Source organism: Mobula birostris, chromosome 14, assembly GCF_030028105.1.
Source record: "Mobula birostris isolate sMobBir1 chromosome 14, sMobBir1.hap1, whole genome shotgun sequence".
NCBI classification, from domain to species: Eukaryota; Metazoa; Chordata; class Chondrichthyes; order Myliobatiformes; family Myliobatidae; genus Mobula; species Mobula birostris.
In genome coordinates, this window is record NC_092383.1 from 80,185,163 (window position 1) to 80,211,314 (window position 26,152).

Below are 26,152 nucleotides of genomic sequence, written 5' to 3' on the forward strand. Positions count from 1 at the left end.
ACAGCACAGTACAGGCCCTTCGGCCCACAATGTTGTGCCGACCCTCAAACCCTGCCTCCAATACAAACCCCCACCTTAAATTCCTCCATATACCTGTCTAGTAGTCTCTTAAACTTCACTAGTGTATCTGCCTCCACCACTGACTCAGGCAGTGCATTCCACGCACCAACCACTGTCCGAGTAAAAATACCTTCCTCTAATATCCTCCTTGAACTTCCCACCCCTTACCTTAAAGCCATGTCCTCTTGTATTGAGCAGTGGTGCCCTGGGGAAGAGGCACTGGCAATCCACTCTATCTATTCCTCTTATTATCTTGTACACCTCTGTCATGTCTCCTCTCATCCTCCTTCTCTCCAAAGAGTAAAGCCCTAGCTCCCTTAATCTCTGATCATAATGCATACTCTCTAACCCAGGCAGCATCCCGGTAAATCTCCTCTGTACCCTTTCCAATGCTTCCACATCCTTCCAATATTGAGGTGACCAGAACTGGACATAGTACTCCAAGTGTGGCCCAACCAGAGTTTTATAGAGCTGCATCATTACATCGCGACTCTTAAACTCTATCCCTCAACTTATGACAGCTAACACCCCATAAGCTTTCTTAACTACCCTATCCACCTGTGAGGCAACTTTCAGGGATCTGTGGACATGTACCCCGAGATCCCTCTGCTCCTCCACACTACCAAGTATTTGCCATTTACTTTGTACTCTGCCTTGGAGTTTGCCCTTCCAAAGTATACCACCTCACACTTCTCCGGGTTGAACTCCATCTGCCACTTCTCAGACCATTTCTGCATCCCATCAATGTCTCTCTGCAATCTTTGACAATCCTCTCCACTATCTACAACACCACCAACCTTTGTGCCGTCTGCAAACTTGCCAACCCACCCTTCTACCCCCACATCCAGGTCGTTAATAAAAATCACGAAATGTAGAGGTCCGAGAACAGATCCTTGTGGGACACCACTAGTCACAATCCTCCAACCTGAATATACTCCCTCCACCATGACCCTCTGCCTTCTGCAGGCAAGCCAATTCTGAATCCACCTGACCAAACTTCTCTGGATCCCATGCCTCCTGACTTTCTGAATAAGCCTACTGTGTGGACCCTTGTCAAATGCCTTACTAAAATCCATATAGATCACATCCACTGCATTACCCTCATCTATATGCCTGGTCACCTCCTCAAAGAACTCTATCAGGCTTGTTAGACACGATCTGTCCTTCACAAAGCCATGCTGACGGTCCCTGATCAGACAATGATTCTCTAAATGCCCATAGATCCTATCCCTGAGAATCTCTTCTAACAGCTTTCCCACCTTGGATGTAAGGCTCACTGGTCTATGATTACCCGGACTATCCCTACTACCTTTTTTGAACAAGGGGACAACATTTGCCTCCCTCCAATCCTTTGGTACCATTCCCGCGTTCAACGAGGACATAAAGATCCTAGCCAGAGGCTCAGCAATCTCTTCCCTCGCCTCGTGGAGAAGCCTGGGGAATATTCTGTCAGGCCCCGGGGACTTATCCATCCTAATGTATTTTAACAACTCCAACACCTCCTTTCCCTTAATATCAACATGCTCCAGAACATCAACCTCACTCATATTGTCCTTACCATTATCAAGTTCCCTCTCACTGGTGAATACAGAAGAGACGTATTCATTGAGGACCTCGCTCACTTCCACAGCCTCCAGACACATCTTCCCACCTATATCTCTAATCGGTCCTACTTTCACTCCTGTCATCCTTTTTTTCTTCACGTAATTGAAGAATGCCTTGGGGTTTTCCTTTACCCTACTCGCCAAGGCCTTCTCATGCCCCCTTCTTGCTCTTCTCAGCCCCTTCTTAAGTTCCTTTCTTGCTTCCCTATATTCCTCAATAGACCCATCTGATCCCTGCTTCCTAAACCTCATGTATGCTGCCTTCTTCCACCTGACTAGGTTTTCCACCTCACTTGTCACCCATGGTTCCTTCACCCTACCATTCTTTATCTTCCTCACCGGGACAAATTTATCCCTAACATTCTGCAAGAGATCTCTAAACATCGACCACATGTCCATAGTACATTTCCCTGCAAAAACATCATCCCAATTCACACCCACAAGTTCTAGCCTTATAGCCTCATAATTTGCCCTTCCCCAATTAAAAATTTTCCTGTCCTCTCTGATTCTATCCTTTTCCATGATATTTATAAAGGCCAGGGAGTGGTGGTCACTGTCCCCCAAATGCTCACCCACTGAGAGATCTGTGACCTGACCCAGTTCGTTACCTAGTACTAGATCTAGTATGGCATTCCCCCTAGTCGGCCTGTCCACATACTGTGACAGGAATCCATCCTGGACACACTTAACAAACTCTGCCCCATCTAAACCCTTGGAACTAATCAGGTGCCAATCAATATTAGGGAAGTTAAAGTCACCCATGATAACAACCCTGTTATTTTTGCACCTTTCCAAAATCTGCCTCCCAATCTGCTCCTCTGTATCTCTGCTGCTACCAGGGGGCCTATAGAATACCCCCAATACTGCTCCCTTCCTGTTCCTGACTTCCACCCATACTGACTCAAAAGAGGATCCTGCTACATTACCCACCCTTTCTGTAGCTGTAATAGTATCCCTGACCAGCAATGCCACCCCTCCTCCCCTCCCCCCCCATCCCTTTTAAATGACTGAAATCCAGGAATATTGAGAATCCATTCCTGCCCTGGTGCCAGCCAAGTCTCTGTAATGGCCACTACATCATAATTCCATGTATGTATCCAAGCTCTCAGTTCATCACCTTTGTTCCTGATGCTTCTTGCATTGAGGTACACACATTTCAGCCCTTTACCTTACTGTCTTTACACCATTTATTCTGCTTCTCTTTCCTCAAACTCTCTCTATATGTTAGATCTGGCTTTACTCCATGCACTTCTTTCACTGCTCTATCGGTCTGGGTCCCATCCCCCTCGCAAATTAGTTTAAACCCTCCCGAACCATGCCAGCGAACCTACCTGTAAGGATATTGCTCCCCCTTGAGTTCAGGTGCAACCCATCCAACCTGTACAGTTCCCACCTTCCCCAGAAGAGATCCCAATGATCCAAAAATCTAAAACCCTGCTCCCTGCACCAACTCCTCAGGCATGCATTCAACTGCCATCTCCTCTCATTCTTACCATCACTGTCACGTAGCACTGGCAGCAATCCTGAGAACGTCACCCTTGAGGTCCTGTTCTCCAGCCTTCTGCCTAGTTCCCAAAACTCATACTTCAGGACCTCATTCCTCTTCCTGCCTATGTCGGTGGTCCTAACATGTATCACGACTTCTGGTTGCTTTCCCTCTCGTACCAGGGTGTCGTGCACTCGGTCAGAGAAAAACCTGGACCCTGGCACCCGGGAGGCAACAAACCATGCGGGTGTCCTTCTCACGTCCACAAAATCTCCTGTCTGCTCCCCTGACTATAGAGTCTCCAATGACATCATCTCTCCTCTTCTCCGTCCCACTGTTACAGCAGGATATAGATCAGATAGAAGACTGGATGGAGTGTTGGCAGTTGGAACTTAATACCAGCAAGTGTCAGACATATAGAGTAAATGACAGGGTACTAAAGAATGTTACTGGGCAGAACGACATTGAGTCCATAGCTCCGTGGAAGTGACAACACAGGTAGATAGGGGAGTGAAGAAGGGATATAGTATGCTTGCCTTCATAGGCCAGGGCATGGAATGTAAGAGTTGAAACATTATGGTGTAACTTTACAAACACTGATAAGAACTCAATTAAAGTATTCCGTACACGAGAGATTCTGCTGATGCTGGAAATCCAGAGCAGCACACACAAAATGCTGGAGAAACTCAGTAGGTCAGGCAGATTCATGGAAGTGAATGAACAGTCCTGTCTTGGGTCGAGATTGTCCATCAGGTCCTGGTGAAGGGTCTTAGCCAGAAACATCGGAAAGCATGACATGCTGAGATTCTTCAGCACTTTGTGTGTGTTGTTCTGGAATATTATGTACAGTTCTGGTCAACACACTGCAGGAAGGATATGATTAAACTGGACTGACAACAAAGGTGATTCATGAATTCCCTGGTTTAGGAAATTTTAGTTTTGAGTTTTTTTTTGTAAAAAAAACACTGATCTTTTAGCTATTCACTCCCCCTGTGACCTCTGACCCTTTATGTTCTGCAAAGGGTTGAAGAGGTAGATAACAGGTACTTCGAAAAATCATCTTCAAAAATATGCAACTTGGGATTTGGCGCTAAGCGGTCAAAGGTACGAATAATCCTTCTGTGATCTTTGATGACATCAGCTCTTCTTAAAATTGAAGATAGCATTACCATTTCTGAAAACCTTTTAAAAGCTATCAAACATGGGATGATATAGTGTTTTTTAAAATTTTGCTCTAGTTGCCAGTTTGTGAACCTAAGGAATAATGGGTAAGAGTTAGCTGTGATGTCCCTTACCTATCCATCCTACAATAGCCAAGGCCTTATTAATCCCACCATCTTTTTCCTGGTAACCTCTTCTCACCTAGGCATCAACTAGATGTCTCACCTAGTTGATGCTGAGATACATCCTAGAGTGCGCTTGGACACATCATCAATGATGTAGTCTGGGATCTTTGGGTGTTTTGGGTCTTTCATAATCAGACATTCTCATCCAGGTAACCCAGCCAGAGTTGATCAGACCCTAGCTTGTGTTCCAGCAGCATTGGTCCACAGGTCACAGCTCTTGATCTATAGCCTTCTGGAGGCTTGCTCTGTAACCTCTGTGATGATCCTGATTGCTCTTTTCTTTGCAGGACCCTAATGCCAAGGAGAGAGTAGGTTCTGCAAAAACTCTACACCCCACCTCTATAGAACTTGCAGTCTGGGCAGTTTTAAGTGAATGCAAAAGTTTTTGAAAGAAAAAAAACATTTCTATGGGAGTAGAAAGCATTGAAGTCAAACAGCTTCATATTAGAAAATCAAGGCAGTCATGTGGGAATTATTTCCCAGGAAACAAGGCAGCAAATCAATCAACTACAAAAGCAGATGTTGACTCATCATTCCTCATTTAAACTGACATGACTCAGTACCAAGATTGAAAACCTGCAATCATCTCAGGTTGCTTGGTTGCCACTGTCATTACTCAGATTATACACAATGTTTCTCCCCCTTTTTTCATGATGAATTGATTTCTGCGGTCTTTACTTCCTTCTCATTGTACGTAGGCTCCAAGAAGAGATCGGGATTTGAACTCTGGTCCCTGCCTTCTGGGATGACGCCTGATGGAATCATGATTGGTGCTCGCTGAAAGAGGTGGCACAGTTCCTTCACTCTCAGCATATTCTCCATAATTTGATAACAGCTTCAACAAACATTGCTGAGGCAGATAAAATGGTAAATTGGTGTATTATTGTCCTATGGATTGGGGTAGAAAGATCACAAAATCTTTCTAGGTGGCAGCTAGTCACTTCCTACTGTAGTCTGCAGAGTTACCAATCCACCTGATAGACAGAACCCACTCCTTTGTGAGGACACTAGATTGACTCCACAAAAGCTAGAGGCTCTCTTGTTTTCCCATGAAGCCTTTCTCACTTCCATGGCAACCATATTGGTTGTAGCTGTTGCCTGCCAGCCTGCCCTGGAGCAGTGCCATTAAAAGCTAAAGTAGTCCTCTGGTTGGTACAGAGTGCATTGTTAAAGAGGAGTAAGACAAATTGGACTATCTCAGACCACAAGACCATAAGATATAGGATGGGCATGTTTGTCAGCATGGACAAGCTGGGCTGAAGTCTGGTTTCTATGCTGTATGGCTCTATGATTCAGTGAGTCCATTCAGTTAAGTGTGGTCCCATCAGAAATGGTGAAGATCCTGAGATTGGATGCTAATCACTTACATTCCCATACTTTCTAAAGTATTATTGGCAAATTCCATACCATTTTTCAGCGTGTCCTAATCAGGCTTTAGAACTAAAGACAGCACTAGTTTCACACTCCAGAAAGGGTGAAACCAATCTCTTGGTCGAGCTAAAGTTCTGTTATTAATTAGCAAGAAGCTGTTTGATGTAGAATTTCTCACTGTTGTTTCACTAATGGCTATTAAAGAAAAGAAACTGGGCTGGTTTGTATATAAATCCAATCTCACACTAAAACTGCTGGACAAACTCAGCAGCTCAGGCAGCATCTGTGGTAGAAAATGGACAGTTGACATTTTGGGTTGATGTTTCAAGTCTCAACCCGCAACTTCAATTGTCCATTTCTCGATGTAGATGCTGCCTGACCCATTGACTTCCTCAAGCAGTTTTTTTTTGCCCTAGATTCTAGCATCTGCAATCTCTTTTGTCTCCAATCATGCACTAATGTGGTTAACAATAAACTCTCCCTCTGAAGTAGCTTAGTAAGGCAATCAGCTTTATAAGAATAACAAGGAATGGGCGTTAATACCAACCTAAACAATTTAGCCTACATCCCAAGATCACTAGTCATTGACCTAAAATATTAGCCATGTTTCTCTTTCCAGAGATGCTGACTGACCTGCTGACCATTTCCAGCATGTTTACTTTATTTCTCGTTTCCAGTATTGCCAAGATCTTGTGTTTTAAAGATCCAGAAATATGAGTTCAAATCTCTCCCTGCAACCAAGGGGAATTCAGAAGTAGCTAATTAGATGAATCTGGCATATAAACCCATGTAAAGTCAACAATGTGTCCACAAGTGCATTGTCATTAAAACCTACAGGTACATTTGATTCCTTTAGGAAACCAAATGAGCCATTTTAATCTGTTGTAGCCTACATGTAACTTCACACTTGATGGCTTTAACTTCCCTCTAAAATGGCTTCTCTCCAAAATAATCTTGGTGTATGAAAACCTCATGACTGTAATGGTTAAAGGAGATGGCTGATCGCCGAGATCATCTAGATGGGTGATAAAAGATGGATTTTCCTATAACATTAAGATCCCATGAATGATTTTTTAAAAATCTGGTTGACTTTTTCACAAGTCGCCACAGAGTAATTTGTTCTGTATGCTTGACTCAAGCCAAAGCTCTTGGATGAAAGTGATCTGAAGTGGCCTTGTGTGCCACCTAGTGCCTATGTAAAGGGATAACAATTAAGAAGCCATTAGAGCCACATGGACAGTATCAGTCGAAGTTAATCCGAAAAGCAGGTGACAGATTTTTATTGATTCACAGTCCTTTCTTTCCCCTTCTCCCCATCCCCGAACATATTCACATTGTATTTGCTGAATCGTTGAATGATTCTGCAGAAGTGAGATGGTTTGGCCTGTGGAATCTGTTCCACTCTCCCCCAGTATGCTATGATTTTTCACCAAGAAATTATTCATTTTCTTTAGTAAGTATCACTTTCAAACAATCCATTCTAACATCAAAACTTGCTGGGTAAAGTCAGTTTCTCTGGCTCTGTACCCAAAGTCCTCAAAATCCATGTTTTCTGGTGACTGATGCTATTGCCACTGAAAAGGTGTTCTCTTTATTCCCTCCATCAAATCCTTTCATGATTTTGAATGCATCCAACAAAAACCCTCTTAACTACTTCCTCCTGATTGAGAAACAGTCAGGATTATTGGCTTCTCCGTGGATCTGAAGTCCCTCATCCAAGAGACCACATCGGTGATATTTTTAAAAGCTTAGAGCATTCAGTCCAAACATCACAATCTAAAATCTACTTCTGAGGTAAGGGCATTACCTAAATCAAAATTCTCTGCTTTGCTCTCCAACAGTACTGCCTGTCCTGCTGAGTAATCCCAGCACTTAGATTCAGATCCAGATTCAGATTCAGATTGATTTATTTATCACACGTAGATCGAGACATACAGGTAAATGTATCATTTGTGTCAACAACCTACACAACCTAACGATAAGCTAAGGGCAGCCCGCAAGTGTTGTCATACATCCCAGCGCCAACACTTTGTGTCTAATCTCAGATTTTCAGCGGTATTTTGCATTTGGTTATAATCAACAGAATCTGTTTGAAGCAATCCACTCCTGCCTTTACTCATTTTTTTCTGCACTCAACATTGGGCCATATGGTGCTGCATATTGCATTAGGAGTTAATAATACTCACAGGAAGACAAATATTGGTGGCAGTGTTCTAACAGGTTTAATATTGCATTTAGCACTGTCTCCAGGCAGTAGGACAACGACATCAAAACTCTGATTTTTGAATTTGTGGGTGATGCCAGATTCGGGAACAGGAAGAATGGAAGAAAGCAAAGGTGCATTTCAACTTCCTATTCACATTTTTATTTTGTATTTGGGGATACCGCATGTTTACAGGCTATTTCTGCTCAACAAGATTGCGCCACCTCATCACACCATGTGAAAAATTAACATACTAGCCCTTACATCTTTGGAATGTGGAGGAAACCAAAGCACCAAGAGGAAACCTACACAGTCATGGGGAGAATATGCAACCTCTTTACAGGCAGTGGTGGAATTGAACCTGGGTCACTGGTGCTGAAATAGTGTTAAATTGTTGCACTACCATGCTGCCCCAAAATTTAAGACCACCAGCATGGAGATGCTGGGATTGAACCTGAGGCCTCATTTATAGAAAGCATTATGCTCATCCCCACTTCCATGTGATAAATATATCTGAATCTGAATCTGAATCTGAAGGCAAGGGTGGGCGTCTAGGGGTTTATGTTAAGAGCACCAGCAGGATTGAAAGGTGGACTCCACCGTATCAGGGTCAGTGATTAGCAACTAGCCAGCAAAGGGTTTTAAAGCCAGGAGTCTGCAAGGAGGGAAATAGCTTAGCATTTGGTTGAAATGACTCTCGTTGTTCCCAGCTGACTGTTACCAAAGCTTGCAATGTCAACAGCAAGCCAGAGATGACATTTGAAAGATAATTAAAGCCACCTTCAGGTAGTAGGTGAGTGGCAGGCAGAACAGAGTCAGGCCATCACAGTTAGATACATAGATGTTTTTCTCTGCTCCAATCCTTAGCAGCTGGGGCATTTCTTCCTGTGGCCAGTGTCACCAAACCTTCTTTCTATTGACTTATTGTAGATTTGATTGTCTGTGCAACTGAGAAACTCACATATATAGTTATAGAGCTAACAGGTTTGCCTTGGTTGCTTCATCCACTTTCTGATTATCGCTGGCACTTACCCATTTACCATGACCCCCATGGCAGTAGAGGATGGTTTATGGTGTGATCAGGGTCCAGCGAGAGGGGCGTGCAGTGTGGATTGGCAGTATATTCAATATCATAAGACATGGAAGCATAATTAGGCCATTCAGCCCATCAAGTCTGCTCTGCTATTCCATTATAGCTGATTTATTATCCCTCCCAACCACATTCTACTGCCTTCTCATAACCTTTGGTGCCACAACTAAACAAGAACCTATCAACCTCCACTTTAAATGTATCCAGTGACTTGAAATCCACAGTCGTCTGTGACAATGAATTCCACAGTTTCACCACCTTCTGACTAAAGAAATTCCTTCTCATCGCTGTTCTAAAGAGACATCCTTGTATTCTGAGGCTGTTCCCTCCCCCATTCTTGGAAATATCCTCTCCATGTCTACTGTCTCTAGGCATTTCAATATTAACTGAGATCCCCCCTCATTCTTCTATGCTCCAGTGAGTATAGCCCAGAGGAATCATATGATCTTCATACATTAACCACTTCATTCCCAGAATCATTCTCATGAACCTCCTCTGGACCCTCTCCAATGCCAGCACGTCCTTTCTTAGATAAGGGGCCCAAAAATCATCTAATGCTTGAATCACATGTATTACAGAACATTAGAGAATGGTTTTCAGAGCTAAAATCCATCTCAGCCAATCAGTTTCCTATGAAACTCATCCAATATTTTTGTCCAAATATCTAGCACCATTGTCCTTGTATCCCATGGAATTCACACACACGTGGAGAAATCTCAACATTTCTGCTCTCCATGCCGTTCGAAGGCATGACAGACATCAGAAAGAACTCAAAAAGAAAAATTTACTGGAATGAAATCAACTGTGGATTTTCTGATTTTATCTAGAATGTCTGAGTCTCTGCAGGAAACATTTGTAAAAGTGCAATGGGGAAGTACTTATTTTACACAGAGAGTCGCTGGGATCTGGAATGCACGACCTAGAGGCAGATCCAATTCTTTGCTCTAAAGGGAGATGGATAAGTATCCGAAAGGAATTTTCCGAGATTATGACAAGCCAGTGGTATGGTGGGATCGCCTTTGCATAGAGTCATTACTGATTCAATGGACCAAGTGGCTTTCTTCCATTCTGTGACAGTTCTGAGATTGTGGTGATTTATGAAACGGAGCTCAGAGAAAACCAAAAGGCTGCTGCACATTTAGGGCAGAGGTCCATAGATTCTTGCTTAGTCAGGGAATGAAGGGATACGGGGAGAAGGCAGGAGATTGGGGCTGAGAGGAAAATTGGATCAGCCATAATGAAATGGCGGAGCAGACTCACTGGGCCAAATGACCTAATTCTGCTCCTATCTCTTATGGGGAGGGGAGGAGAAGACGGCAGCGCGACGCAGCGTGGGCGGCCACTCTGGAATGATATCGTATTTGTAAGTAGGTTGCCGTGCACAGTCCTGATTTGATGGAGACAGACGTGAGAAACACGAAGGAACATCTGAAGACACTTCTGAAATGCCCACTTTGCTGCTGCTGCTACTGTGCGATTGAGAATCTCCGGAGGGGAAGGCCCCAGATCCTTAGCTTTGCCTATTGGCTGTTGCTGGAGCCAGGGTCGAAGCGCTCGGCAGAGATGGTGCTCGGTGCTCGGTGTCAGATGGCTGGTCGGAGGCTCGAAGTTTTCGGATGGACTCAAGAGTCAGCTGTGGTCGGGTGCTTCCAGGGTGCTGCATCGGCAAGTTTGCGGCGCTGGAAGCTCATGGCAGGGAGAGTTGTTCTTCCTTCTACCATCTACGTGAGATGATGGGACTTTTGAGAGATTTTGAGACATTTTTTACTGTGCCCATGGTCTGTTCTTTATCAAATTACGGTATTACTTTGCACTGTTGTAACTATATGTTATAATTATGTGGTTTTTGTCAGTTTTTTTTTAGTCTTGGTTTGTCTTGTGTTTCTGTGATATTTTTCTGGAGGAACATTGTATCATTTCTTAATGCACGCATACCAAAAATGACAATAAAAGAGGACTGCGTGTCCTCATAATCCAATAATCTAATAATGGTCTTCTGATTGCATTTAGCCAGTATACATCTAATCCTTTCTTATCCATGCACTGGTCCAAATGACTTCTAAATGTTATGATTATAACATCTACCACTTCCTCTGGCAGTTCATTTCATATAGGTATCACCCAGTGTTTGGAGACATTTGCCCCTCAGGTGACTTTTAGATCTTTCCCCACTCACTTTAAACCTATCTGTTCTAGATGACTTCCCTATCCTGGTGAAAACATGTAACTTACAGCCTGGAAAGTCTCCAGTTCAGCTAAATGTAACTTGTACCTATTGTGGATTAGTACTAAGTGAACAGACAGGGCCGTGTTTTATGTTTTAAAAAAATAAATTGCAGTCACCTGGCTTGGATTTCAAAGATTATGGAAAGAGTTAACAGGGAGATGTACTTAAATGTGCTCTATAGTACTGTGCAAAAGTCTTAGGCACATATATATAGGTAGGGTACCTCAGGCTTTTGTTCAGTACTGTATGTTATGTCTTTCCAGTCACCAAATAGCATTTAATATTACTGAGCGAATACAAAGCTAAGTACTCTTATTTCTGTTTCCCAATCACCTTCTTATTTTAACCAATATAGAGTACTGTACAAATATATATAGCACATATATATGGCACCCTAGCTATATATGCAGTCAGTGCCTAAGACTTTGCACAGTACATTACTTGAGGGCAATACCGAAACAAATAGCTGTGAGGTTAACATGAATCCTACAGCAAAATCATTAGCGATTTCTTTAGCCGAAAAGTGGTTGAAATGTGAAAGTGAAGCCTGTTCCCTCTTGTATTAGCTGAGGAGAATACTTTTAGAACCATTTAAGAGGAATCTGGATAAGATTATGATAGAGTTAAATGAAGAGAGGTGGAAATCATAAACTTAAGAGAATCTGAAGATGCTGGAAATCTTAAGGAACACACAAAAAATGCTGGAGGAACACAGCAGGTCAGGCAGCATCTGTGGAGAGGAATGTTTATTCCTCTCCACAGATGCTGCCTGACCTGCCATGTTCCTCCAGCATTTTGTGTGTGCTCCTTAAGATTTCCAGCATCTTCAGATTCTCTTAAGTTTATGATTTCCACCTCTCTTCACTTAACAGTCACGGCCTGAAATGTTGACTCTTTATTCCTCTCCATAGTTGCTGCCGAACCTGCTGAATTCCTCCAGCATTTTGTGAAGAGAAGTGGAAAGAGTTTTACATGAACAGTCAGTATAGACCCATTGGGCAAATGAGCCTATTCCAGGATCAATTACACTTTGCATTATTTTATGATATGTAATACTTGATAGCGTCATCTTCACCTTGAAATTTAATTTCGCAGTCTTTCTCCTTCAGCATTTTGCAAGTGTGAAACTGATGTGATGCATATTTCCGAGCGAAACGCAATACCAACCATCCCCAGGTCATTGTGCATCATTCTGGAAACTGGGCTGACAGTTCCAGACATGAGTCACTTGTGTGGGCCATTGACGTAATTTCTACCTCAGGGATGACTGAGGTGAAGTCACTTCTTGTGCACTGCTCCTTTTGGTAGATTGTACCACAATATTCTCAGCAAGAATATCATTAGGAACACTTGATCTTGACAACTTAGTTTCCGACTAGGTAGACTGTCATGTAAACTAATTACTCACTTTCGCTGTTCAGCTCCCCTTCTTCACTTGGCAAGAATCCTATCCTCTATCACCTCACCCTGACTAATATACTTGGATTTTACATTTATTTTGATAGATTATGGGATACAGAAGATTTATTTTTTATTTACAGCTACGGAACAGTAACAGGTTCTTCCGACCCAATGAGCCCGCGCCACCCAACTACACGCATGTGACCAATTAACCTACTAACCTCTATGACTTTGGAATGTGGGAGGGCATTGAGGTACCTGAAGGAAACCCATGCAGCCATGGGGGGAGCGTACAAACTCCTTACCGACAGTGGCGGAATTGCACCTGGGTCTCTGGTTCTGTAATTGGGCTACATTAATGGCTATGCTACCGTGTTGGCCCAAATGTGATTTATCTGGGGAAGTAGGAGGAATGATCGGCCACAATCTCATAGTATAAGTTTGAGTGATCACTTGGCCCTTTGTTCATTCTGTTTCTAATTGTCCATCCTTGATTTGTTCATCTAGCTTGGAACAACGGTGTGACCAGGTAGATCACCTTCTGGAGAGCAATGCGGTAATCACATTGATTTGCGATTGTATTTACCTATCCAGCAGATCAGCTAAAAATGGCATGTTACTTCCATTAAGAGCATATGAGCAGATCAGTTTGAGTTTTCTTTCAACAACACACCAGCAACTTCATGGTTTCTTAAAATGATGTCAGTCTTTTCTCCTGAGAGTTTATCAAATTCTACAGCACTGTATATTGGTTAAGATAGGCGGTTGGGAAGCAGAAATAAGAGTGCTTAGCTTTGTATTCACTCCGTGGTATTATGTGTTGTTTGGTAACTGGAAAGACATACAGTACTGTACAAAAGTCTTAGGCAGACTAGCTACATATATGTGCCTAAGACCTTTGCACAATACTGCAGATTTTGCTTTCTCAGACTATCATGATGGAATGACATATTAGTTGGTGTATTGTTGTTTCCAGTAACATGAACTTCCATACTGCTGTTCTTGATGAAGGTAGACCCACAACCGTAATCCAGTCAGTGGACCACAGAGTTACATGACTCTAGCCTGTAATAAAGCCCACAGTTCCATCATTTCCCAACCATCAGTGTCCACAGTGATCAGTTAAGTATGGAGCCAGGAAAAGCTGGAGGTAGACACACTCCTCAACAGTGAATGAAGTGTCCCTTAACAAACATTGATAAATGCAAATGGAATCTGTGTAATGATGATATTTTTTCTGTCTGTTAATATCAGTATAGTATACGTGGCCATGGTATATTCTACTGTATACGCCAGTTGGAAAGTATCCCACTCATATATACAAACAATGACCACTTTATTTGGTACTATACCTCCTGTACCTAATAAAGTAGCCACAGGGTGTATGTCCATGGTCCTCTGCTGCTGTAGCCCATTCACTTCAAGGTATGAAGTATTGTGGTTCAGACCTGCTCTTCTGCACTGTTGAACACATGGTTATTTGAGTTACTGCCACCTCCTGTTAGCTTGAGCCAGTCTGTCCACTCTCCCCTGACCTACATTAACAAGACACTTCCATCTACAGAACTGCCACTAACTGTATTTTTCATTTTTTTGTTTTTTGCATCATCCTCTGTAAACTCTAGAGACTGCTGTGAGTGAAAGTCCCGGGAGATCAGCGGTGTCTGAGATACTCAACCACCCCACCTGGCATCAACAGTCAAAGTCACTTAGATCACGTTTCTTCCCCGTTCTTATGTTTGGTCTGAACAACAACTAAACCTCCTGCCCACGTCTGCAGGCTTTTAAGCATTGAGTTGCTGCCACGTGATTGGTTAGTCAGATATTTGCATTAACAAGTAGGTGTACAGATGTACCTAATAAAGTGGCCATTGCATGTATATATATGGTGTTCTATTCTCCAGAATAAATCTGATCGTTTTTCTCACTATTGCTCTATTTTATAAAGGATGTGCTATTTCCTGCAGCCAAATGAACATATTCTATTCTAACTTTAATATGTATAATGAATAGAACAATATGTAAGAGCACATCATTGCCTGGAGTCGATAAGCAATGTATTGTTTCTCTTGTATTATTCAAGGAAATAAAATCCCCTATGACTTCATTTCATCAGTATAGAGGTAGTGAGGGATAAGAATAAAAGAGCAGTTCTCTGGAAGCCCATGTCTGGTACATTAACTCTCCCAACAGTGCGCCTGATAAATAATTGCCTCTTTGAGTGGCTTGGAGTTTTCACCCTTGCTTGGTGGATTAATCCAAACATTTATCACATTATATATAATGGATTTTTTTTAAGCACAAAAGGTTATTCTTCCTGTTGGCTAGTCACAATAAAAAGGGGATTATTATTTTTTTAAATCTAGTATTAGCTTGCTTTGTATACACCCTTGTACTGGTGACGTGGCAGCGGCTGGGAGTTTAGTGCAAGGTGAAATGTTACATTGAGACCACAGCAAATGGCAGTGGGTTGGATAGGTAGGTAGTATTTATAATTTAAATTATGGAAGTAGTTTCCAGAGACCTAGAAGAATGCAGACCACACAACACACAATAGGCAACATGCAATGCCAAATTACAAAATGCAGAATACATAATGCACAATACAGAATACACCACACAGAATGCAGAACATCGAATACAAAATACCGAACAAAGAATGCAGAATATATGTCAAACTGAGAACAGTACAGCACAGGAATGAGACCTTCAACCCACAATGACTGTGCAGACGATGAAACCAAATTAAACTCATCTAAAGACATGAATTCAAATCCCGATTTAAATTCAAGTAATTAAATAGAAAGAATCTGGAAGTTACAGTAAAAGGAACAAAATCATTCTGTACTGCTGTGAGAACCCGGCTAGTTAACTCGCATTCAGGAGAGGAGATGTACTGCGCTAATCTGACTCACACATGACCTCAGAACAGCAGCAGAGCTCAGACCCTTAGTTGTTCAGCTCAACAAGCCAGTCAGGTCAAGGTTATGTGTTGACATATCACGTACTGTATAAAAAGAAATTTAAAATGAAAACTGTGGAAGCTTGTTTTCAAAAGAGCACGATGTAAGTTGAAGGAGGGATAGGCCACTCGGTCCCTCAAACCTAACCTCACCATTCATTATGATTACAGCTGCTCTGTCCCAGGCCTCAGCTGATTTTCAGTGCCAGTTCCTCACTCCTCATTCTCAATGGCTCACCCTCAGGCTGAGTTTCCTACACTATCTATTCCTACACTATCTATTCCTACATCGGCTTTTGCTGTCTGGTTCGGTGCAGCATCACCTCACAATATGCGAAAGCTAAAGCGAACTGTCAGATCAGCAGAGAACGTCACTGTGTGTAGTCTACCATCACTGCGAGACTTGTATGTGCCCAGAACAAAGAGGCGGACAGGACAAAGCATTGCAGACACTACCATCCAACAAACTCGTGCTCAATGTCAGCAAGGCTAAGGAGCTGATTATTGACTTTAGGAGGAGGAATCCAAAGGTCTGTGAAGCAGTCCTCAGTTTTAAATTTTAACTTCCTCAGTGTTACCATTTCAAAGAGCATGTCCTGGGCCCAGCACGTAAGTGCAATTATGAAGAAAGCACTGGAGCATCTTTACTTCCTTAGGAGTCTGCGGAGATCCGGCATGACATTAAAAACTTTGACGAACTTGTATAGATGTGCAGTGCAGAGTATATTGACTGGCTACATCACAGCCTGGTATGGAAAACCTTGAATGGCAAATCTTACAAAAAGTAGTGGACATGGCCCAGTCCATCACCATTGAGCACATCTACACTGACCAAAATGAGTCCTTAGATCGGAACCCCAGAGTAGGCCCAAGGCCTCAATATCAGTTCATCATATTAGTAGGTACAGAGCACAGCAACCGAGGCAGTTTTCAAATTATTTGTGCCATGGCGGGAGAGCGAGCAAAATTGTCTCTCACCTCTGATTTGACACCCTATCGTTCCAGTCTATCTGAGCTGGCATTTCAATTGTCCAAACTGCGTGCCGTGCCTCGCATTTGGACCTGGGTTCGGCTGCAGTAAAAGGCTCACCTGCTCAATTCAATAAATGTGGAAGGAATGCTAAAGGATCCGGTACACTGTAATGACATAGAAAGCAAGTGAACAGTTCAGCCTATTGTTAAGTGGTAACTAGTTTATTATTGTCACATGTACCAACACATAGCAAAAAACTTTGCCTTGCATGTCATCCATACAGGTCATTTCGCAACATAAGTCCATAGGTGGATATGGCCCAGTCCATCACGGGTAAAGCCTTCCCAAACGTTGAGCGCTTCAACATGAAACGCTTCATAGGAAAGCAGCATCAATCATCAGGGACCCCTGCCACCCAGGCCATGCTCTGTACTGGCTGCTGCCATCAGGAAGTAGGTACAGGATCCTCAGAACTCACATCACCAGGTTCAGGAACAATTATTACCCCTCAACCACCAGGCTTTTGAACCAAAGGATATAACTCCACTCAACTTCACTTGCCCCATTACTGAACTGTTCCCACAACCTATGGGCTCACTTTCAAGGACTCTTCATCTCATGTTCTCAATAATTATTGCTTCTTTATTTATTATTATTATTTCTTTCTTTTTGTGTTTGCACGGTTCATTGTCTTTTGCACTCTGGTTGAATGCCCAAGTTGACGTGATCTTTCATTGATTCTATTATTGTTATTATTCTATTATGGATTCATTGAGTATGCTCACAAGAAAATAAATCTCAGCATTGTATATAGTGACATATATTTACTTTGATAGTAAATTTATTTAAACTTTGAACTGCCTTTTCCCAGAGCTCCCTTCTGGAAAGTGCTCTAGGGCTATGAAAACAAAGATTTTACATCATCTTCAAAGCTTCTTCCCCCAGACAATTAATCTGATCAACCATTCTAGTTAACCCCCTGACACCTCAATCACTGTACTGCACTGTAGATTCTATATCTGCACTTTAACCTCTAACTTTATTTTTTATATAATTCTTCATTTTTTATAATTGTTGAACATTGGTGTTTTTTGTTGCATGTCGCACCAACACACCACAACAAATTCCTAATACTTTATACTTTATTGTCGCCAAACAATTGATACTAGAGTGTACAATCATCACAGCGATATTTGATTCTGCGCTTCCCGCTCCCTGGAGTACAAATCCATAGTAAATATTAAAAATTTAAATTATAAATCATAAATAGAAAATAGAAAAGGGAAAGTAAGGTAGTGCAAAAAAAAAACGAGATGCGGGTCCAGATATTTGGAGGGTACGGCCCAGATCCGGGTCAGCAGTCTTATCACAGTTGGAAAGAAGCTGTTCCCAAATCAGGCCATACGAGTCTTCAAGCTCCTGATCCTTCTCCCGGAGGGAAGAAGGACGAAAAGTTGATACAAGTTGGTCCTTGATCCTTCATTATAAAACAGCTTTGAAAAGTACTTCAACAGTTACCAGCTCCACTGAGAGATTCTGGGGTTGTGTAAGGGACTATATGAATACAAGCACTTTCTTTTTTTTATTAAGATGAGCAATATTGATGCTGTGGACTAAAGACAAGCCAACATTTAGTAAATAGGCCGAACAGCAAATGTTTCCAGGAATGAATGAGCCAAGGAATCTCCAAAACTGACTCACAGACAAGGGAAAATCTGTAGGTGCTGGAAATCCGAGCAACACACACAAAATGCTGGAGGAACTCAGCAGGCCAGGCAGCACCTATGGAAAAAAAGCTTTATTTCCATACATGCTGCCTGGCCTGCTGAGTTCCTCCAGCATTTTGTGTATGTTGTCCAAAACTGACTGAAGTTTTGGGGATATCAGGTGGCTTGAGGAGGGTAGATTGCCATCCTTGCATCTTCTCCCAAAGCCACACCTATGCACCTGACATTGGGTTGCTAGTGTGACTAGCCAAATTGTGAAAGATCCCAAGGTTAGCTCAATTAAAGTTTATGGGCTTGTTACTCAGTTCTTTTTGGTTTCATCCAGCAAAGAGCATGATTCAGGCCTCAGTTGCAATTGCACTGAATGACAACACCTCTGGAAAGTTAACAATCCCCCCAGTATTGGAGAATATGCCAACTTAAAAGTCCCTGGAATAGGTTTTAAACCTACAGTCTTTTAACTCAGTTCCTCAACGTCTGACACCTTGAGGAAACCTTAAAGTCTCATCACATCACTCTGAATTTGATATTTCACAAACTGTAGTGTAACATGCATTAGAAACATAGTTTGTAGTAAAGGCAAGCAGCCTTTGATTACTTAACTCACAAGAAGAATGAAGGGAGATCTTATTAAAACCTATCAAATATTGAAAGGCCTAGATGCACTGGACATAGAGAAGTTGTTCCCTATACTGGGGGAGTGTAGGACCAGAAGGCACAGCTTCAGAATACAAGGATGTCCCTCGAGAACAGAGATGAGGAGGAATTTCTTGAGCCAGTGGATAGTGAATCTGTGGATTTCATTGCAATGGATTGCTATGGAGGCCAAATCATTGGGTATATTTAAACTGGAGGCTGATAAGTTCTTGATTAGTAAGAGTGTCAAAAGTTACGGGAAGAAGCAGGAGGATGGGGTTAAGAGGGGTAATAAGTCAGCCATGATGGGCTGAATGGACTAATTTTTCTCCTATGTCTCATGCACTTACAACTGGAGCAGTGATGTCTAAACTCGTTTAAAGATATACAAAAGCAAGTGCTGCAATTGTTGAATCCTGACATCTTGTTACCTTGAGGCTTTCATTGACCGGTTGTTGAATAATTGATGCTCTCTGTTTGTTTACAGAATTGTACACCAGAATAATGGAACCTTTACATCCCATGAACAGTGACGCATTGCAACTTCCAACCCAATACTGAAAAATGTCTTCAGCAGTTTGCGTACCCTGTTGAACATCTGCTCATTTTAACAATGTTCCAGAAATATTTACCTCACCTTCAGGTGCTTAGACCCTAAAATCTGGAATTCATTACTGCAGCCTCTCCACTGTTCTCCTCCTTGCTCTTTAAAGCTTAGCTCTAGATCAAGCCTTGTTGTCCATGTCCCTGTTATGTTTTGTAACTTCAAAACATTGAATTAATGCAAAGGAAAACAAGAGAGTTGAGAAAAGCGAGTCCTACTTTGTCTTTCGCTTCAAGCGAGGCGCACACTCGACACATGGTAGCATGATAATGTATGCACTCACATACTTTTCCATATAACCCGTAATGAATTATTTAAGCAAAACAAGAATGCTTAGTCAAACTATATATATACAAGATTAAGACACACAGATTGCTGGAGGAACTCAGCATTTATGGAACTGAATAAACTGTCGACGTTTTGGGCCCAGTCCCTTCTTCAAATATTACTGAAATATTAAATACACCACATTAATGCTAATTGTTTACTGAATATGCTTTCGGGAGCTGATGGGAACATTCTAGCGCCATTATATGAATACAAGTTGTTGTTCAACAGGCAAACCTCATGAGTTAATTGATAAGGGGGAGCAAGCTACACAGTCACTGTTCTGAAAGTGGATATAAGGGTGCTTTATAGGTGTAGGAGTTTGGTGTGTTTTTCACTGAGTTCGATTATTCATCAATTACATAGACCACAATAGTTCTATTAATATTCTACTTCTACTCCTCTCTGATACTCCTAGTGTATTATTTTGTTGTTTGTTGTGTTCTGTGTTTTTCTGCTGAGCATTGAGGGGAAGCTATGTTGGCTGTGGAATATGTGGGTGACACTTGAGGGATGCCCCCAGCATACCCTCGGGTATGTTAGTTTTATTAACACGAATGGCACATTTAACTTTCTGTCCGGATGTACCTGTGATAAATAAACTTGAATCTTGAACCTTTATTGTTGTTATAGACGTTGATGCACAGGGTATAAATGCCATGAAAATTAGCCTTTTGCATCGCAGTACATCACAAGGTGAGGACAAACAAGTTAACATAAATTAAAATAATTATTTTTTAATCTGTGAAACTGGCACCCAATCAAATGAAACATTCCTTTAAGGGAGATCACTGAAAACATTCCTAAGCGAATCCTTTGGGATTTGGGCCGGGTTGCTCAGCTTGATTCACTGGTGAATTTCTTACCTCCCAGCCACAACTTTGTGAGTTCAAACTGCAGCATTAATTGACTAATGTGATATTGTGTTATTATTCATTCCACACACAATATCCAACTGCATGAACCTTCCTTGGGATAAGAGTGAAAATTTGAACAGGATTGAACTAACAGATACTGCAGATGGGGGGAAATATTAAAATAATAAAGAAAAAAGGCAACGATGTATCATGACCCTAGAGGTTCCCATAGCACTTTAAAGTTAATAAAGTACTTTTGAAGTGAAATTAAATTGTAAAATAGGAAAGCACCAAGTTGTTCACAGTAAGGTTCTACAATCTCCAACATGATAATGGCCAGATGATCAGTTTTAACGACCTTCAGTAAGAGATAAATATTGTCCCAGTCATGAGATAATCCCCTGTTCATCTTTATAATATCGTCAAGGGACTTCTCGTGTTTATGTACTTATTTAGAACAGTAAACATGCTTTTTTGATATTCAAGGGGCTGAACACTGACTCCATCCAACACCTCACACCAGGAAGTTGGCTTCAGAAACACGTGAGGCAAAACAAACCTGCCCCTCAATAATGGGTGAAAAAAACACATAATGGTAAACAAGATGTTGCCTAGCGATGGTTGCTAGGGGATAGGGAAAAAAAACCTCTAATTGCAGACTGAGGGACACTTAGATTTCTGCATTATTAAATGGAAACCGGAGAAAACTAAGAACATCTTTCTGGTCATTTTTAATGGGTATTGTGTGAGATACAACGGCAGGAGTGAAGAGTGGGTTTGAGGGAGAGTGCAAACATCTCATCATTTCTAATTTCATTATAAGCTGCTATTGATTTTTTCCCTGAATTAATTACATTTCCACCACACTCCTGCAGCTACTTTTCTCTAAATCAATCACTGAATTTAATGTCAATTTGTTTTTCCTCACTCGATCTTGCCTGTGTTCCTTGCTTGTTACAACCTTGTATTCCTTTCTCAGTAAATTGTTCTGTCTTCCTGTACGTTGAACGAGATTTATTTCGACAGTTAATGTGCATTTTAATAGGTTTGTGATATGTAGCCGGGGCTTGGCAGATGATGGCACAGCTGCCATGCATAGTCCATTCAAAAAATGCTCTCCATATCTGTTGCCTTAACTCCTTTCTTAGCTGGGGAAGTATGAATGGCGAGCCCATTAACTCTGTCCTGACCATGAAACTGGCTCCATAACATTGCAGTCATAGCTTTGACTTCTGTTAATAGCTGTCACCATTCTGCACTGAGCACAAGGCAATAATCATATTAATTACATGAATGATAATACATAAGATTAACTTCCCCAGTACACGTATACTAATTCACTGATTAACACCATCCACCACTGTACTTTTAACACATATTATCTCACTGCATTTAGACTACAGAGAAAATTAAAGTCAGCTGCACATTGATTCATCTCATTTCCAATTTTATATTTCCTTTTATAAATACATTTTAAAATCCTGGAGATGGACGGGGTTCTTCAGGGATGTGGAGAAAAGGCAAAATGTAAACAGTGGAGCGGAGTTAAATACATCAGGTTTGCGCAGTAAGCTCACAAAAATATCACCCTTTGTCTATCACTGTACCTTCAGTCTCCACCAGATATGAAACCACCTTTACTTAGTTAAGGTTTACTTAGCCAAGGTTTAAAAGCAGACTTCCATATACAGCGGCCATCATCGGAGTGGACTGAGTCAGAGTGGGACGGCTTTGGCTCAACAGGCTTCGGCAAGAACAGGCAGAGGCCAGGGTAGGTTCTGGTAAGTTTTTTGTTCAGATTGTTTAGTGCAGTGAGAATGCCAGGCAGGATGTTGGAATGCTCCTCTTGCAGGATGTGGGAAGTCAGGGAGCCCTCCGGTGTCCCTGACAACGACACCTGCAAGAAGTGCATCCAGCTGCAGCTCCTGACAAACCGCGTTAGGGAACTGGAGCAGGAGCTGGATGACCTGCGGATCATTCGGGATAATGAGGAGATTATAGGTAGCAGCTACAGGGAGGTAGTTACGCCAAAAGAGCAGAGGACAGGAAATTGGGTCACTGTCAGGCGAGGGAAGAGGAAAGGGCAGGCAGAGCAGGGTTCCCCTGTGGCCATTCCCCTCAACAACAAGTATACCGCATTGGATACTGTTGGGGGGGATGACTTACCTGGGACTAGCTGCAGTAGCCGGATCTCTGGCACTGAGTCTGGCTCTGCAGTGCAGAAGGGAGGGTGGAAAAAGAGGAGAGCAGTAGTGATAGGGGATTCGATAGTTAGAGGTGCAGATAGGAGGTTCTGTGGTCATGACAGAGGATCCAGGATGGTTTGTTGCCTCCTGGGTGCCAGGGTCAAGAATGTCTCTGATCGATTGCATGACATTCTGAAGTGGGAGGGTGACCAGCCAGATGTCGTGGTGCACATTGGTACCAATGACATAGCAAGGAAGAGTGAAGAGGTCCTGGAGAGTGAGTATAGAGAGCTTGGTAGGAAGTTGAAAAGCAGGACCTCAAGGGTGGTAATCTCAGGATTGCTACCTGTGCTACGTGCCAGTGAGGGTAGGAATAGGATGCTCTGGAGGATGAACAAGTGGCTGAGGAACTGGTGTAGGGGGCAGGGTTTCAGATTTCAGGATCATTGGGACCTCTTCTGGGGCAGGTGGGACCTGTACAAGAGAGACGGGTTACACTTGAACTACAGGGGGACCATATCCTTTCAGGGAGGTTTGTTAGTGCTATTGGGGAGGCTTTAAACTAGATTTGCAGGGGGATGGGAACCAGAGTGCCAGAGCTGACAGTGTGGCTGGGGTGAAAATAAATGTTGTTAAAAGTTCAAGTAAATCCGCTGATAGAAAGGTTGTGAGTGGTGGTAAAAATCTCCTGAGGTGTATCTATTTCAATGCTAGGAGTATTGCGGGGAAGGCGGATGAGTTGAGGACGTGGATTGACACATAGAATTATGACGTTATAGCAATTAGTGAAACTTGGCTACAGGAGGGGCAGGACTGGCAGTTTAATATTCCAGGGTTCCAATGTTTCAGATGTGATCGAGGCAGAGGAATGAAAGGTGAGGGAGTAGCATTGCTTGTCAGGGAAAATGTTACAGCAGTGCTCAGGCAGGACAGATTAGAGGGCTTGTCTACTGAGTCCTTATGGGTGGAGCTAAGAAACAGGAAAGGTATGGCCACATTAGTGGGATTGTATTATAGACCACCCAATAGTCAACGAGACTTGGAAGAGCAAATCTGCAGAGAAATAGTAGGCAACTGCAGGAAACATAAAGTTGTGGTGGTAGGGGATTTTAATTTTCCATACATTGATTGGGACTCCCATACTGTTAAGGGTCTAGATGGTTTAGAGTTTGTAAAATGTGTTCAGGAAAGCTTTCTAAATCAATATATAGAGTTACCAACTAGAGGGGATGCAATATTGGATCTCCTGTTAGGAAACGAGTTAGGACAAGTGACGGAAGTCTGTGTAGGGGAGCACTTTGGTTCCAGTGATCATAACACCATTAGTTTCAATTTGATCATGGACAAGGATAGATCTGGTCCTAGGGTTGAGGTTCTGAACTGAAGGAAGGCCAAATTTGAAGAAATGCGAAAGAATCTAAAAAGCGTGGACTGGGACAGATTGTTCTCTGGCAAAGGTGTGATTGGTAGGTGGGAAACCTTCAAAGGGGAAATTTTGAGAGTGCAGAGTTTGGATGTTCCTGTCAGGATTAAAGGCAAATTGAATAGGAATAAGGAACCTTGGTTCTCAAGGGATATTGCAACTCTGATAAAGAAGAAGAGGGAGTTGTATGAAATGTATAGGAAACAGGGAGTAAATCAGGTGCTTGAGGAGTATAAGAAGTGCAAGAAAATACTTAAGAAAGTAATCAGGAGGGCTAAAAGAAGACATGAGGTTGCCTTGGCAGTCAAAGTGAAGGATAATCCAAAGAGCTTTTACAGGTATATTAAGAGCAAAAGGATTGTAAGGGATAAAATTGGTCCTCTTCATGAACAGAGTGGTCGGCTATGTGCGGAACCAAAGGAAATGGGGGAGATCTTAAATAGGTTTTTTTGCATCTGTATTTACTAAGGAAACTGGCATGAAGTCTATGGAATTGAGGGAATCAAGTAGTGAGATCATGGAAACTGTACAGATTGAAAAGGAGGAGGTGCTTGTTGTCTTGAGGAAAATTAACGTGGATAAATCCCCAGGACCTGACAGGGTGTTCCTTCGGACCTTGAAGGAGACTAGTGTTGAAATTGCGGGGGCCCTGGCAGAAATATTTAAAATGTCGCTGTCTACGGGTGAGGTGCCAGAGGATTGGAGAGTGGCTCATGTTGTTCCGTTGTTTAAAAAAGGATCGAAAAGTAATCCAGGAAATTATAGGCCGGTGAGTTTAACGTCAGTAGTAGGTAAGTTATTGGAGGGAGTACTAAGAGACAGAATCTACAAGCATTTGGATAGACAGGGACTTATTAGGGAGAGTCAACATGGCTTTGTGCGTGGTAGGTCATGCTTGACCAATCTATTGGAGTTTTTCGAGGAGCTTACCAGGAAAGTGGATGAAGGGAAGGCAGTGGATATTGTCTACATGGACTTCAGTAAGGCCTTTGACAAGGTCCCGCATGGGAGGTTAGTTAGGAAAATTCAGTCGCCAGGTATACATGGAGAGGTGGTAAATTGGATTAGACATTGGCTCAATGGAAGAAGACAAAGAGTGGTGGTAGAGAATTGCTTCTCTGAGTGGAGGCCTGTGACTAGTGGTGTGCCACAGGGATCAATGCTGGGTCCATTGTTATTTGTCACCTATATCAATGATCTGGATGATGATGTGGTAAATTGGATCAGCAAATTTGCTGATGATACAAAGATTGGAGGTGTAGTAGACAGTGAGGAAGGTTTTCAGAGCCTACAGAGGGACTTGGACCAGCTGGAAAAATGGGCTAAAAAATGGCAGATGGAGTTTAATACAGACAAGTGTGAGGTATTGCACGTTGGAAGGACAAACCAAGGTAGAACATACAGGGTTAATGGTAAGGCACTGAGGAGTGCAGTAGAATAGAGGGATCTGGGAATACAGATATAAAATTTCCTAAAAGTGGCGTCACAAGTAAATAGGGTCGTAAAGAGAGCTTTTGGTACATTGGCCTTTATTAATCAAAGTATTTTGTATAACAGCTGAAATGTTATGATGAGGTTGTATAAGGCATTGGTGAGGCCGAATCTGGAGTATTGTGTTCAGTTTTGGTCACCAAATTACAGGAAGGATATAAATAAGGTTGAAAGAGTG